Here is a 15846-nt window from a genome sequence, read left to right on the forward strand (position 1 = left end):
TTATCAATGTTTGACAAAGAGTTGACTTGACGTGGATCAGCAAGAAGTGGGCTACAAAAGCTTTTCAGTCCACAAGGAGAACCCACTCTGCTCGGCCCATCTCAGCTGTGACCAGGAAGCATAATGCACAAGAAAGAACACACACAGGGCAACACCAGGAAACACAAAGGATGATGAACTAAAGAGTTCCTCCAAGAGGGCGGTGGCACTTGATTATTGTTAGCACTGGCAGTTATGTGATTCGCTTCTGCTCTGTCCAAATGGGATTTGTTATCATCGCTTTCCTGCTTCTACTTCATCCTTGTATATTGGGTATGTGAGAGGCAGAGAGCTTACCTTCAACACCTAGAACTGACAGAGAGGACTGTGCATGACACAGAGATACTAGACTTTGAATCAGATTCAAACACTTCAAGGAATTTTAGAACTGTCTCCTTTGACATAGGGGTGGTTGGGAAGATGGGTACACATGGATGTTCTGGTACCAAAAGGGTGGAGGGTAGATGGTGGCAGAGACGGCTAATTGTCCCCAGTATTCGTTTTCCCTTTCTACCATAGTAATAGAACCCTTAATTTTTAGCTGGACATATGGCTTCTCAGAATAAAAACTAAATTGCCAATCTCTTTTGTGTGGCTGTAGGACTGAGTTCTTGCCAATGGAATACAAACAGAAGTGAAGTATGGAACTTCCAGATCCTATCTTCTAGAAAGGGAAGCTCTTCTTACCTACTTCCTCCTCCATGCTGACTGAAGTACAAGCATATGGATGAATTTTCTTGCATCTGGTGGACAAGGGCAATACCCTACAAACAAGAAAAGAGAAGGATCCTAATCCCTAAGGCTTTTGCAAAGTACAGTTACCATGCCGGTGTTGGATTTCCTACCCTCTAAGTTTTCATGTATGAAAAAAAAAAAAAAACTTCCACCTTACTTAATCTGTTGTTATTTTGGGTCTCTGCTATATGCAGTCAACTCTATAATGCTGACTAATATAAGAAATATTGAGAATAAACGAACTATGCATTCACCTTTAAGACTAGGAAGAAAACTCAAAAAAGTAGAAAAAAGGATATAAAAATAAAACCACAAATTAATAAAATAGGAAAAATTATAAGTTTTGACAAGAAATTTTTCATCAAATTTGAGAAGAATTTTTTGTCAAAAAAAGCTATTTCTCTAAAAAAAAAGCTGGTTCTCTGATAGTACTAATTATGTACACAAACTTACTAAGATTAAGAAAAAGAGAAGACACAAATAATAGTCTCATTGAATCATAATTAAAATAAAGCTAAAGTTTTTTAATCATAAGAGATTATTGCAAACAAGTTTATGTCGACATAAGACATAGATACAAGGGAATTTTTCTATAAAAATATAAATTATTAAAATTGATGCAAGAGAAAAAATAGTAACATGAATATGTCAATAACTATTTTTAAAGTTGAATCATTTGTCAAAATTCTTCTCCAGCCAAAAAATATACACCAAGTCCAGATAGTTGTACAATCATATTTTACCAAACATTCAAGGAACAGACTATTTCTGTATTATACAAATTCTTTCAGGGAAGAGAAAAGATATCAACTCATTTCATGAGGTTAGATTAACCTTGATACTTAAACCAGCTGTAATTAGTCAGCTTTACTATAGGGACAACCCAAAATCTCAGTGACTTGCAAAAAACAAAGATTTATTCCCCATTCATACTACATGTGGGCTGCAGGTCACCTGAGGCCATGCCAAGCTCACCTGTGTTCCATGTGTTTCCACATTTAAGGGCCCAAGCAAAAGGAATATTCCCTATGTGGAACACAGCTGTTCTTGCAACAGAGCAAAAGACTCAGAGAGTTAGTAAAATATTTGTAATGCCTCGTAAAACCTCCACTTGGGATTAAAACAGGGTGACTTCCACACACATTGGTTCAAGTTTATCACATGATTAAATTTGACAAAGAACCATGAAAGTGTACTCCAGCTACAGGGACTCAGTACATGGCACATTGAGAATGTATAGTCTTCTTGCAGGGAAGGAAGAATTATATAAATGTGAACAATAATACAATCTTCCACAGATAGTAGAAGAAAAAAAGACCAATTTCATTTATAAATATTAATATGAATATCTTAAATGAAAAAGTCCATTGAATCCAATATTTCTAAAAATTATAAAATGCAGCCACATAGAATTTATGCCAGGAATTTATGCAAGGATGGGTAAAAGTCAGAAAATTTGACAATGTGATACCCCACATTAGCATATTAAAAGATGAAAACACAGTATTTCAATAGTTGTAGAAAAAGTATGCCATAAAATTTAACAGCCATTTCTATAATTTTAGCAAATGATAAATAGGTTTTTAACCTAAAAACGTATCTATAATAATAATAATAGAACCTATAATAAACATAATACTTCATGATTAAACTTCTAGAGAATTTCCATTAAAATTGGAAGCAGTGCACAAACACGCTATTCCCTTTCTGTTCTTCTGAAGATCCTAGCCAATTCAATGGGCAAAAAAAGAATATGTGGCATAAGGATTGGAAAATTCAATAAAAAAATTATAGTTATTTGCCTAGAATATATTCGCTACCCTGAAATCCCAGAGAATCTAAAAACTATGAAAACAAATGAGATATTTTAGTTCAATTGCTGAAGTTCAAAGTTTAAAAAATCCCAGCAGTTATTTTTATAAATCAAATATATCCAATTAGAAAATGTATATAGAATTTTAAAAAACAGTATTCACATTAGGAAAAAAAAATAAGACAACTGGAAATAAATCTAAGAAAAAAAACGTGAGACTTTCTGGAGAAAGTTACAAAACATTATTGAAATACTTCTTGGAGACCTGAATAAATGGCAAATTAAACTATAGATAGGAAGGAAGATTTATAATAAGGATACTAATTCTCCACAAGTTAATTTATAATTCCATTTGATTCTAATCGAGATCCAAATAGGACTTTTCATGGAACTTGCACTAATTCCAAAATTCACATATAGGAGCAACAATCTAAGAACAGCCAATCGGATTTTGAAAAAGAAAGACAAGCAAGAGAGATTTACCATTAAAATATAGGAAAGATATTATTAAGCTGTAGCAACTGGGGCAGTATGATCTTGGTGCAAGAATAAAACCATAGTCCCCTGCAACAGAACAGAGAGCATGAAAGCAGCACTACGAGGCCGGGCGCAGTGGCTCACGCCTGTAATCCTAGCACTCTGGGAGGCCGAGATGGGAGGATCACTTGAGCTCAGGAGTTCAAGACCAGCCTGAGCAAGAGCGAGACCCCATCTAAAAATAGACCGACTAAAAATAGAAAAATTAGCCAGACATCAGGTGTGCAGCTATAGTCCCAGCTACTCAGGAGGAAGGCTGAGGAAGGAGTATCTCTGGAGCCCAGGAGTTTGAGGTTGCAGTGAGCTATGATAATAACACTACGCTCTAGCCTGGGAGACGGTGCACTACTCTGTCTCAAAGGAAAAAAAAAAAGCATAACGACCTATAAGTATGAATGAAGTCTTTAAGAGCATTACATATCCATATAGCCATTCAACAGTTTGGGAATAATTTTATTTGTGTATGGAAAAAATTAAAATTACATCCTTGCCTTATGCTACATATAATTTTTAAAATGGAGATGAATCTATATGTGAAAATGATTTTTTACATATGAAGAATCTAAAAGAGTTGATCCCATAGAAGTAGTGAATAGAACAATAGTTACCAGACACTGGGGAGAGGAGAGGGAGGACAGAATGGGGAGAGGTTGGTCAGCAGGTACAAAGCTACCATTAAGAAGGAAGAATAAAAAAAAAGAAAAAAAAAAAGGAAGAATAAATTCTGGTGTCCTATTGCACAGTAGGGTGACTATAGTCAACAGAAAGGTATTGTGTATCTCAAAATAGCTAGAAAAGAGGATTTTGAATGTTACCAGCACAAAGAAATGATAAATGTTTGAGGTGATGGATATGCTAATTATGCTGATTTGATCATTACATAATGTATACATGTATTGAAACATCACATCGTATCCCATAAATATGCACAATTATTATGTGTCAATTAGAAATAATTTTTTAAATAATTTTTAGAAAACAGCATCCATTTCATTTTCTTTGTGAATTCATGGTTAGGAAGAATTTCTTAAACAAGAGATAAAAAGCATAAACCGTAAAGGAAAGACTGACAAATTAAAACCTCTGTATGAAAAAAAAGATACTATAAAAAAACTGGAAAGATCAGACAAAGTGGGAAAAGCTGTTTATAATGCACATAGCCAACCAACAATTAATATCCACAATATGTAAAGAACATCTATAAATCAATAAAAAATACAGAGTTTTCACATATGATCCCTAAATCAAAAGTTACAATGGCATGCGCTCGAAATTGCAAGCACTAATTTTTGACCAAGCTATTTCTCACTCTGACACCTTTACACACCAGCACAATGAAGTTCAATTTGCTGGAAGCTGATAAATGCCCATGTCAATCAGAAGTGGACAGAGGTCTGCGATAAGATTTGAAGTGGAGTAATTGGGTGTTGCTGGAGGACAGACTGAGATAGAACGACCAGATATGGGAAATGAGAAGCAGTGAGGAAGACATGGTTAAAATAAATAAGTAAACAAACAAGTAAACTCAGACTCCAGAAAGGTGCAAGAGTGGGCTTATTGACAGAGGGACATGATGATTAATGAGCTCACCACGGATTCCCCTGCCCAAACCTGGGATGAGGAGACTGGCTTAGCAGTAGTGCCACAGGAGAAATTCCAGAGTCTGAGTCAACAGTGAAGTCAACATGGACCAACAGTGGGTTGTCACTATCATACTGGCTAAAGGCACATCATTTGGAGTACTCTGTCCAGAGGAAAGGGGATTAGAGCTACTATCTTCTCCTCACTAATGAGACCATACTTGGAGATGGTGCTCCATACAAAAGACACCAAATAAGTCCAAAGAAACCCTCATGAAAACACATTATTTTTCAATTGTCAAAAGTTAAAGACAAAGGAAAACAGTACTCCTTTCCAAGCCACCCACCATGTATGGGAAGGACACCTAGGAAAATTGACTTTCCCATCCATAAAAGTTTAAAAGTCATTCCCATTGAATGAATATATATGGAAAACCTATTATTCATTCATCAAAGTAAAAGGGGCTAGGTTTACATTGATGATCAAGACGTGTATAGTCTGCAGCCTTACAGATTACAGTGTGGGAGAGGAGGGCAAATGGGGAGAAAGTTAAACAACACTTCATTGGCATGTGTGTCTTTTTATGATGGGGAAATTATAAGGTATGGAAATGCAAGGAGAGACATCGTATCAGTCAACTTAGACAAAGTTTTGCTAAACATTCTTCCCAGATCCCAATTGCTTATAACCATCATGTTTAGCGTTCACTCCCACGGATGTCCACTGTGGGTCGCCTGTGGCTCTGCTCCACCTGGGAGCATTCTGGGACCCAGAATGGAAGACCAGACTCCATGCCAATCTTGTGTTGGAGGGAAAGGCACGATAACAGAACCACGCAATGGCTCTCAAATCTTCTAATCAGAAGTGACATGCATTCCTTCTACTACATTTCATTGGAGAAAACAAGTCACAAGGGCAGCCCTTGTAGCAACTGTGTGAAAAGTAAAATCCTCTTGCAAGGATAATTCCAGTGAGGAAAGAGCCCAGAAGGAAGAAAACACAAACATTTAAAAAAATAATAATAATAAAATCTATCACAATATAAGAAAAAAACAAACACATACATTCAGCAAAAGGCAAGCACACTAATATTTGTGGCAGCAATATTCATAATAGACAAAAACTAGAAAGAACCAAAATGTCCATCAAGCATAGAATGGATCAAAAAATGATGATATATTCATACAATGGATCCCACAGTGGAACAATACACAGGAAATAAAAAAGAATGAGCTACAGCCACATGCAGCAACAGGAGTGCAAGTAGCCAGACAAAAAATGTGAACACTGCATGATTCCATTTATATGAAGTTTAAACACAGACAACAATAATCTGCGGTGGCAGAGGTCAGAATAGCAGTTGCTTTTGAGAAGTATGTGCAAAAGGAGCTATGAGGGAGCCTTTGAAATGCTGGAGAGTTTTATAACTTTACTTGAATGGCTATATACTTAAAATGGGCCCAATTTACTATATGTAAGCTGTATCTTAATTTTTTTAAAAAGAGTAAAGAAAAAGAAAAAAAAGAAAGAAACTCTATGCCATAGGCTTCTAACCTAAAGAGGTGGGTAGCCACTCAGTGAAGGCTTACCAGAGGAAGTTACTACTAAACTCAGACCTGAACAATGAGCAAATGTTATCCAGGTGTATTGGAGGAACATTCCAGGCAGAGGGACCCATCTACCTGAAGACCTGGGACCAGAGAAGTCATGTCATCATCAAGAGGCTAAAATTCTTCTTAAACAGCCAGCCTGCCAGCTGCCAAGGCAAGTGCCGAGAGCTGTGGCCGGAAAGGGCTAGACGTCGCAAACCTTGAGGGGCCTGTTAAAGATTTTTGTCCTTTATGTGAAGAGCACTGAGAACCCACTGAATGGTTTTAAGCAGGAAAATGGCATGGTCACACTTTCGTTTGGGGAGGATTGCTCTGCTGACAGTGAAAATGAAGTGGGAAGGGCAAAGTGGCAGCTGGGAGGCCAGCTAGGAGACTGCTGCCATCGTCCAGGCCAGAGAAGAGGGAGGTAAAAAATAGAGCAATTGATACTAATTGCCAATGGCTGTTTGTCTTATTTTTTACGCTAATTGATTACTGAAGTGAAGAGAAGAAATCAGACTCAAAAGATATTAAGGAGGAAGAACTGGTAGGACTGCAAGATACCATTGGACAAACAGCTAAAGAAACCAGAGCTTGTTCATTTGGAGGAGAATATGCAAAGCCCCAGCCCAAATATGAAGGGCTCCTGTGTGGCAAAAGAAGCAGAGATGCTTCTTAGGTGAAACCAGAGCCAATGGGCAAAGTCACAAGGAAGTGCTCCCACCTCTCTATACTCCCTAGTGGGGGAACATAAAATCACCAGATGTAGCAATAAAGCTAAGCAGAGATTGGATGATCACCTTGCAAGGATTCTGTGGAGAAGGGTCAAACCTCAAGTAAAGTTTGGATCAGCTGACCTCCAAGGTCCTAAGACGCTAAAAGTCCTAAGAACAGGCAGATTATTTGTCTCTTATGAGGCTAAATCTCATTAACATTTCAGGTCTGGTCTCTGATGATGTTTGCCACAACTTACTAACTGTGATCTGGGCTCTCTGCCCAAAATATGCCCATCACCCCAGCCTGTTTTAATTCCAGTGTTTCCATGAACTTGTCAGAGTATAGTGTAATGACCTTTTTCTGTGTTTATCAACACCCACGAGACTGTGAACTCCTCCAGATCAGGGATCATATCCATGATGGTTAATTTTATTTGTCAACTTGACTTGGTTATGGAATGTCCAGATGGCTGGTAGAACATTATTTCTGGGTGTGTCTGTGAGGGTGTTTCTGGAAGAGATGAGGATATGAATCTGTACACTGAGTAAAGATCTACCCTCTCCAACGTAGACCTCATCCAATCCACTGAGGGCCTAAATAGAACAAAAAAGGAGGAGTAAAGGCAAATTCACTCTCTTTACTTGAGCTGGGCCATCCATTTTCTCCTGCCCAACATCAGTGCTCCTGACTGTTGGGCCTTTGAACTTGGACTGGAACTTACACCATTAGCCCCCCAGTTCTCAGGCCTAAAGGGCTTGGACTAGAACTAGGCCACTGGCTTTCCTGAGACGTCAGCTTACAGAGGGCAGGTTATGTAACTTCTCAGCCTTCATAATCACATGAGCCAATCCTTCATAATAAATCTTTTTCTATGTATATATCCTATCAGTTCTGTTTCTCTGGAGAATGCTAACTGATGTAATGTGTGACTCATTTTTATTTCCAACAACCTATCACATGGCCAGGCACTACTGAGTAGATGAGCAGACATCTGGATAAGAGATCAGAGCTGGAGCTCTGAATTGGCAATCATAATTGTTAATACATAAATAATTATTGAATATGAGAGTTGTGGAGCTCACCAAGGGTGATAACAGAGAGTATTCCAGACTCACCCTCAGAGATGTCTTGCTGCATCCCAACCAAACTTCTACCTCTGCCCAGTCCTGCTTCCTTCCCTTCTCTTCTACAGTGGTTGATCCCAAAAGCATTCTCCTATAAATTTCCTGCATGCTAATCCCCATCTTCCACTTCCCATGAAACCCACACTGCAATCAATAGTGACAGCCACACGTAAAAAAGTAAATAAACAAAAACAGGGCAGACTGATGGCCTCAGTGGGCAACTGGCGGTCAACTCTTTTGGAGACTCTCTGAAAAGCCATTCAGAATGTGCCTCAGAATTGTTCCATCAGAGTACAAGGAGGCTGGAGCACTTGTCCACCAACTCCATAACCTGTGGCTTGAGGGCTGTTTCTGGCGTGTTAACTCCCCTTACACTTCCAAGTTGTGCCTGAGCAGGGCTGACAGCCTTCTGAAGCTTTGGAGAAAACAGCAAAGAGAGATGTCACAGCACAACCTTCATGTGGGAAACTGACTAAATTACATGGAACTGTCCGCCACAGCAGTTCTGAAATCAGGTAGGCTGAAGGGGTGTAGCACAGAGTATGACAAGAACCTGCCACATTTATGGTTTCTATTTCTTTTTGGTGAGACGTGTCTACCAAAAAGGACTAGTCATTTCCCTCTTGAATGACTCCTAGAACTTAACACACACTTGTGAACAAAAAAATTGAGAATTTACTTCGTTTAAAAAAATATGAAATAAGACTGAGCCTTTGATAGTAAATGTAAGTTTTTAATATTCAACACCTCAGTGGGAAATGCAGATCTCAGTTCCTCTGACTGACAGCTCCTAATGACAGCAATAAACTAAGATGCCCCCATCGGCCAAACAGATGTTCTCAGTTGACAGAGGAGGACCAAACGCTGCCCCAGTTGATGTCACGTCTGTTTTTTCTAATTGCTAAGCCCTGTTTAAATTCCTGAGCTACAACATGCATGTGCTTTATCACCAAAGAAGTAGATATACAGACAACAGGAACATGCAGCTGGATGAAACCAGAAAAAGAATATCATCAATTGTGCAGATAAAGGTAGATAGGAGTTCTCACTGCTTCACTAAAATACTTTGAAGCAAATCCATAATGAACTGCAGTGGCGGGGCAGGAAGAGAGAGAGAGAGAGAAATGAAGATTAATTACTCTGGTTACTATGGTAGCAATGCAGTACAAGCAAAGTTAGACACACATCAAGGTGAAATCACAAACAGGGCCTTGTGCTTTCCCTCACCAAGTAACTGACAGCAGACAGTTATTCAACAGGAATAAATTCCATCGTTAGCCCACATTACCCCAAAGACAATCATCTTCCATGATTAGTTCAGAACTGTAACAGCACAAGTGTTATCTGAATCCAAAAATTTCTTACCCACACCTACACTGGCCATTTTTTCAGATGGCCAGTTAGGTGGTGTCTTGGTTGGGGTGCCCCAGAAGTTGACCCTGAGATAAAGATCAAGCACAAGTAGTTTATTTAGGAGGATGGGGCCATCGCGGATGGAGAGTGCAAACAGGAAGCACCAGCACCAGTAGCGGAGTGAAGAGGTCAAACAGGAAAGAGAAGGTAGCTGATAAATGATGTGTTATAAACCAGGTTTCCACTCAGGACAACTAAAGTTTAGTCCCATCAGGAACTCTGGGAGCCAGTCTAGAACGTGTGCTTTATATCTATTTCTAGAAATGAGGTCAATGAGACCCCATTGCCCTGCTCAGAATGTACTCAGAGCTAAACACATAAGGAACAGAGGTCGGTGACCCCAGCTGGGGAAGTAGGGTGTATTAATCAGGGTCCCAATAGGAAATAAACTCACCCCAAATGCTTCAAACAAGGAGACCTTAATCAAGAGTCTACTTATAGCAGCGGGCCTCATACTTAGCACGCATTAGAATCGCCTGAAGGGCTGGTTAAAAACCAGATTTCTGGGCCCCCACCTCCCAGAGTTTCACATGGTGGGTGGGCTTCAATCTTACTATGCCTAAGAATTTTCATTTCCAATAAGTTCTTGAAGGATGCTGATGCTGCTGGTCTGAAGACCACGTTTTGAGAACCATCAGCTTACGGAGTTAAGAATGAAGAAGACTGTGGTCTATCCATACAATGGAATATTATTCAGCTATAAAAACAAATGAAGGATTAATAATGCTACATTATTGGATGACCCTCAGAAACATTATACTAAGTGAAAGAAGCCAGAGACAAAAGGTCACATATTGTAGATTTCCTTTATATGAAATATCCAGAATAGGCAAACCCATAGAGACAGAAAGCAAATTAGTGGTTGACAGAGGATAAAGGAGGGAGAAATGGGGAGTGATTACTTAATTGGTGTTCTTAAGGGGTGTTCTTCTGGGGTGATGAAAACGTTTTGAAACTGGAGAGAGGTGGTGGTTGTACAACACTGTAAGTATGCTGAATGCCACCAAACTGTACTCTTTAAAATTTTTAATTGTATGTGATGTAAATTTCACTTCAACCTTTTAAACAAAAGAGTTGGTGGGGAGATGGTGAGGAAGGATGGAAAGACACTCAAAAACTAGCAAGAGTTATCCTAGGCCTGAAGAAACAAGGGAGGGGTATGGGCATAGTAAGAGTGAAGCTCAGTACCAATGGGAACTACACAGGGGGGATCACCCAGCAAGCAGTAGACATGGAAGAGTGTGGTGACAGCCGGGGACATGGCACCTATGCAGGGAGCGAGGGAATGGGGAATAAGTACACAAATCTTCCCACCCTCTGTTCTTTTCTCATTGACCAAACCCAAGCAGGAGCCAGAGGGTGAGGGAGCCCAGGTTGAACAACTTATAGATGTCAGCCTCGCAGGACACAGAGCAAGATGAAGGCATGTAGAAAATGGATTTGGGAGCATGAAAGAGCCCACCAGGGAATAACCAGTGCACCCAGGCTGGCTAGCAGGGTTGGTACTATCTGGCCAAATTTTAGCAAGTTTCCTTCAAAAGCCGAATAAGTCTTCCCTGTCAAAGTTTGGGGAGGAAGATGTGCTTGGAAGAAAATATTTCTCAAACCCAGCCAAGGCTGGGAGTCCTTTCTAAGAAGCCAGAGGACAAAATTCTTGAAAGCCAATCTCTTAGCCACTGCAACGAAGCAGAGAGAACTTTAATTAAAAGCAACCCTGCCCACACTGCTGTCCAGCTTCATGCAGTCCCATGGTCTCTAGCTGCCTCCCTGAGTCGCAGAATACTTCCCATCCACAGAGAAACAAAGCACAGCTGCTGCTGCCTGGGTACATGGAGGCCCCTTGTTACCTATCCTCTTGTCCCTCTGCAGGGAGAAAAAGAAACATCTATGATCAACTCTAAGCTGTATCCATCACCCTTTAATAATCCTCAGATGCATTGGTCCTTTTCCCACTGCCTTGACCTCTGGTTTCACCTGTGAGACATCTTTCAAATAGAAACCTTTCCACACATGCTTGCAAAAGCAGCACCAGTTTAGCCAAAGACAACCTAGGTCTGACGGGCTCCACAATCCTGACACTATCCAGCCTCCCGTGTTGTAGAAAGGTCGGGGGAGGTGACACCGGGCTGCTGCTGCTGCTGCTGTCTAAAAGCAACCTCCCTGGATGCCAACCATAATTAGTCATTCTGTTCTACTGAGGACCCTATCAAGGAGAACTACAGGGGGTGGTTTCCTAGATCATTGCTCCGCATTGGTTTGAGTTACTGGGAAAACACAGAAAATCACATTAATCAAGAAAGGGGAACTTTGGACTGAAATGTGGCAGGAGTCACTGCAAATCAGGCCCCAGGGAAAAGGCCTTCCCTCCAGCAAATGAAATGAAACCGTAGGCAGCTGGAAGCCAGAATCCTGTCCCTTTTGCTGGTTTTTCAATTCCAAGTTTAAGAGATTTGATTTATTAAAGTTTTAAACTTTAACCTCATAGATGAATTTCTCAGCCAACACTGATGAATTTCTCCTATCCATCATCATGCTGTAATGTGATGTGGCTCTTGCAAAGCACTTATGCCTCCAACTTTGTTCAAAAATAAGTAGAAAGGAATAAAGGGGAAATCCTCAGAACTTTGCCATCTCAGAGCTAGACGTACAACATACACAATTAATACCCTAAGGCCCACCACCTGCTATGGGGTTAGCAGGGAAAGGGACTATGATGAAATTAGAGAACTATCCTCTGTCTTTCCCTGCTTGTTTCCCTTGGGAAAAAGTCTTATCCTTCAAAGTCCAATTCATAAACCATCTCTTCTTTGTGTTCTTCCCTGACCATTCGGATCCCTTGGGTCTGTTGTTGCACTTTTCACATTCTGTTGTAAGTTTTATTAGCATCTGTCTCTTCTAAATTCTGAAAAATCTTTGATTTTGTCACCCTTTACTCCCAGAACCTAAGCATTGTACCTGGCACAAAGTAGATGCTAAATAAATGCTTGTTAAATTAAATGGAGTCAGGAGAATTACATTCTACTTCTAGCTTTTTAGCCTTGCATAGCTTCAACTGTGGACATCTCAATTTCCTTGGATAAGATGAGATCAGTCATTTTTTATACTGCCTATTTCCTACAGCTGTTTTAGGGTCAAAGAAGATGAGTTTGAGTAAATGTGAATGTGAAGGTAAGAGCTCTGCTCAGGTGTGAAGGATGATTTAAGGATAATTGCCAAGCAATGCCAACACCAGTCTGTAGCCTGGTGTCTCACCAGGTTGCCTCTCCCTTGACCCCTAGGACTAGAAACTAGTAACATCAGCCAAGTCAGAATATGCAGCTTCATCTATCATAAAATGCTGCTCACAAAGTCAAGTGACTTTCATTTAATTGATGAGGAAAAGAGAATTTAATTTTTCTCCTAAAAAGTTGCAGTGACTCATTCTTTAGAATTCCCTAGTTTGATGAACTGCTGGGTACAAAATTGTCATTCTGCAATAGGGAATTCCATAGAACCCTTGTCCCCAAAAAATGTTAATAGGTGGTCCGTGAAAGAATAAGACACAACAGATGGACCTGTGGTTCATAAAGTTTGGAAAACACTGGGTAAAACGAAAGTCAACAAGTTTCTTTCCTGCAGGACTTCTCAGAGCCTTTATTATTTGGATATGTATTGCAAATCTTCAAAAGTGGGGCTACCACATGCTTTCTTACGGAAACTGGCAAAGAACTTGGGGTTGGGGATCATGGCTATATTTATTTCTACCTAAGAGACAAGAGTAAGTAATTGGTGATTGAAGTGAAAGAATAAATCTTGAAAAAATCATTCTAATCATAGGTATTTACTGAGCCACTACAATATGCCAGTCACCAAGATAAGCATTTTACATGCATTATCTCATTTAATTCTTCCAAAAATCCCTTTTGGTTAGGGAGCATTCACTCTCCCATTCATCCCACCTTTGCCTCTACTCTGCCAGGCTGCATCAGCATGGCTTTGCCAATGATTTCATGGTATTCGGAACGTAATTTTTTTCCTGACTGTGACTAACAAAAATTTTCTCAGAGTACAAGTTGTGGTGTCAGAACAAACTGAATTAGTTTTAAATATAAAAAGAGATAAGAGCTTACACTAGAATCATTGAAGCATTTGCTTTCAACCAGAGCCAAAGAATCACAATAGTGTTAACTCCTCAGCCTCACGAGGCCTTTGAAGACAGGATGGATGCTTTGTACTTTTTGCCATATATCCATTATAAATCCAAGGTGAACAGCACTATTATGATGGGCTATCTATTGATATAACTTCCTATGATTATTTTTCTTATTCTTTGCTATGGACAACTGAATTTTCCTTAATCTCATATGAAGTGTGAATAAACGCATCTTTAGAAAACTTTGATGTTTTTTATTTGAGCTGTACATATAAGGAAACTAAAAATGGAGAGTTTGCCTGGTAAATACAGCTCTAAGACAGGTCCGCTAGTCCCTTTGGCCTCAATTCCCACTAGATTTCCATCCTGAACTATATTTACATAAAAACTCCACAGCTATGGCTCTGCCATTATCCCCAGGAAAACTGAGGCCATGCAGTGACCAGTGTCACACCATCAGCACATGGCAGAGCCTAAGCTGTTCTCCTTCCTTTACGTAGCTCTACTCATGAGGAACAAGGCAGACAAGCCATTATCAGAGTCCAAACCTAAGGTCAAGTCCGGCTCACCCAGGATAGGATTTGGAGATGAGACCCCCTCTCCCACTCCTGTCCATTTCAGTGGGACCTGATTGAAGGACTGAGCCTGCAACTGGAGTCACGTGAACAGGTGCGATTGCATGACGCAAACCAGAAGGGAACCGAAGAGTGACTCCCACCTTTACTGTCCAGGGTCCTTCTAGCAACAGCAGTAACAATCTCCACTTATTCAAAATTCTGGTGTACATGGATGGACTTCTTTCTCTATTCCTCTCCTGCAGCAGTGAGAATTTTGGATCATGTTTATATATGAATTGATGGTTACTTCTGAGTCATGACTTAGATAGGGTGACTTAGGCAGTCCAAATCATAAAATCAGAAAGGCATTAAGCATTTCGATGGAGGACTGAGCACTAAAAGAAAATGTCTCTTGGTATGCTTATTAAATTCAACAGAGCAAAACGAAATGTACATGTATTCCATTGAAACTATAGGGAAGGATGATACCAAAAATTTCCAGAGAGCCATAGTAAGTGGAAGTTAATGATATAGTACCTATTATTGCTATTTTGCCAATTTAAGATGCAAAGAAATGTCATTGGCATTATCTTTATTCAGGATGTTATTATTGCTTTAATTTTGTGAATGCAAAATGTATTTATAAGGGCTTTCATATGTTTTTATCCTGGTCCCCATTCTATTTTTTCCATAAATTTCTCAGTTGTACAGTCCCCTACCATGAGGATGTTTAGAATTATTATTTTTGCATTTGGAGAGAAACTAGTTAAATCTTTCTTTATAAATGAAACCATCATCAACTGAATCATCCACATGATAAACCTAGAATCATCCTAGGAGCTGTCCTATAACTGTTTCTCTCCCTCACCCCCGCATACGATCAGAGCTGTAGTTTTATCTCTTTGACATCTATTGACCCTTTCCCCAAGATGCCTTTGCATCATTTAGGTGTTCATTTCTTGCTTAGATCTTTACTTCAGGTTCCAGCTGATCTCCTTGCCCCCAGGCAGATTTCTAAAAGGCAAATCTGACCATATCACTCTCCTGCTTAAAATCCATCAGGATTCCCCTTTGCCTACAAAAGGCCATTTGGGTACCCTTCTTAACTGACTCCTGCCTGATTCACTTTCCTATACACACTGAATTTCCACCCTATGGAAGTTCTTGTAGCTCTACAAAAGCACCTTGCTACTCCTGGCCTTAGTGCCTGCTGCTCCCCCATCTTCCTGGTGTGGTCTCCTTAATGACCTGACTCATTATCTAGGAGGCCCTCCCTGGCCCTCTTCCTGCCTCAGCGTGAGTTAGGAACTCCCTAATATAGAGTCACCAATTAGCAGAACCTCAGTCAGCTGTGTGGCTGTTGGAGCATAGCAGCCTCTCTGAGTCACCTCCCCTTCACTGGCAAATGGAAATAATACCTATCTCATGAGATTGGCATGAGCACCTGAAGGTCCACTGTGCACTCAACTCAGAGTGGACTCTCAATAACTTTTTGTTGAACCTAAGTCTCAGCTGGACCCTGAGACAATAAGGATGGGGGAGGCAACACACTAAATGGATCTGTTTCCTCATTCGATGATGGGGAGATGGTAGTAGATGACTCCAAGGA

This window comes from Propithecus coquereli, unplaced genomic scaffold (genome assembly GCF_000956105.1).
Source record: "Propithecus coquereli isolate 6110/MARCELLA unplaced genomic scaffold, Pcoq_1.0 Scaffold378, whole genome shotgun sequence".
NCBI lineage: Eukaryota > Metazoa > Chordata > Mammalia > Primates > Indriidae > Propithecus > Propithecus coquereli.